Here is a 1,890-nt window from a genome sequence, read left to right on the forward strand (position 1 = left end):
AAGGGGAATTGCACGGAAGACGGAAGGGGACCCTCATGGGTTCACAAAATACACATATGATGGTGTGAGGGGAAGGAAAGAAAAAAAAGAGAGAGAGAGATAAGTGTCATAGTAAATGGGTAGAGAATAGTGATGGCAGGGAAGGGGAGGTGAGGGGGAGATAGGGAGGGCAGCAGAATACAACTGACACTAAGGATTGCTGTATGTATCCACTTGGATGTATAACCAATGTGATCCTGCAATCTGTATGATATGTCAAGATCATTGTATTGTCTTGAGCAACTAATAAAAAAAAAAATTCTCACCCAGAAAAAAAAAATGTGCAAGGCTCTGGGTTCAGTCCTTAGCACAAAGATAAATAAATGAATAATAAAGATAATTTGCATATACATATACATATATGTGTGTACACATATACACACGTGTGTATACATATATCTCTTTATTTTTATCCAAAAATAAAACTTTCTTATGTCAGTGAATATTCTATAAAATACAAATTAATGACTGTCGTGATTATATAGGCCTTAATTTATTTAGGCAATTTTTTTTCTCTTTTAATTTTTTTATTAGTTGCTCAAAACATTACAATGATCTTGACATATCATACATTTGATTCAAATGGGAAAAATATGGGACGCTTCACGAATTTGCGTGTCTTCCTTGCGCAGGGGCCATGCTAATCTTCTCTGTATCGTTCCAATTTTAGTATATGTGCTGCCAAAGCGAGCACTAGGCAATTTTTTTTAACTTTTAGATTGGTTCTAATATTTCACTATTATAAATAATACTATAATGATATGCCCTTGTACAAATCCTTGTATAGATATCCACTTATCTATTTCAATAAATTACTAGAAAAAAATTATCCCGTAAAAAATATGCCCTTTGGTTCTCAAGAGAATTATTTATCTTTGCCAAGCGGTAGGTGAGAAGCAACAAGCCACCGTCATCTCCCTCTAAGTTTTTTGTTTTTGTTTTTGTTTTTGTGGTGCTGGGGATTGAACCCAGGGCCTTGTGCATGCAAGGGAAGTACTCTACAAACTGAGCTACGTCTCCAGTCCTCCCTGTAAGTTTAATTTGCTAGTCTTTGACAAGAGTGAAACTGAATATTTTTTAAATACTTATTGGGGCTGGGATTGTGGCTCAGCGGTAGAGCGCTCACCTAGCATGGGCGGGACCTGGGTTCAATTCTCAGCACCACATAAAAAAAAATAATAAAGACATTGTGTTGTGTCCATCTACAAAAAAGATTCATTCATTCATTCATTCATTCATTCATATTCTCTCTCTCTCTCTCTCTCTCTCTCTCTCTCTCTCTCTCCTTTAAAAAAATACTTATTGGACATTTATGTTTTATGGTTTGTTTTCTGTTTATTGTGAATGGCCTATTTATGTCCCCTCCTATTTTTTGCTGATAATTTTCTTTCTGTTGATTTGATTTTTTTAATTTTATATTTGTTTTAATTAGTAGAATGCATTTATGCAGTTTGATATGTCATACATGGATGGGACATAATTTCTCATTTTTCTGAGTGTACATGTTGCAGAATCATATTGGTCTTGTAGTCACATATATACAGACATTAATAATGTCCCATCACTTCCCTCTACCTAATCTAAGGTAAAGCTATTCTTCCCTAGTGTCCCCCGCCTTATTGACTTTTAAGTCTAGGTAAAGACACAGCATACATTCAGAAAATGAATAGCCTAAAGAATTAAAGGCAAAAGTTTTAAAGAGGTTAGGGCTCAGGAAACAAAGTAAGGCACTTGGGCATGCTGAGAATTTTGCACTAAGGTACACAGGAAGGACTTGGACGCAGCCTCAGAACCAAGGTCTCTCTGCCCTTCTCTGCCCACCTAGCTCTCGCTCCTCATTCTCCCCTGAAG

General features: G+C 36.2%; 1 non-coding gene across 1 annotated transcript; it reads right to left on the bottom strand.

Annotated features, from left to right (window-relative positions):
• Positions 1-626: 626 nt before the first annotated feature.
• LOC144249591 (U6 spliceosomal RNA) lies at positions 627-733 on the bottom strand. Its single transcript, XR_013342247.1, has one exon. It is a non-coding gene; the product is annotated as a U6 spliceosomal RNA (small nuclear RNA).
• Positions 734-1,890: the final 1,157 nt, after the last annotated feature.

The sequence above is a fragment of the Urocitellus parryii genome, chromosome 1 (assembly GCF_045843805.1).
Source record: "Urocitellus parryii isolate mUroPar1 chromosome 1, mUroPar1.hap1, whole genome shotgun sequence".
NCBI classification, from domain to species: domain Eukaryota; kingdom Metazoa; phylum Chordata; class Mammalia; order Rodentia; family Sciuridae; genus Urocitellus; species Urocitellus parryii.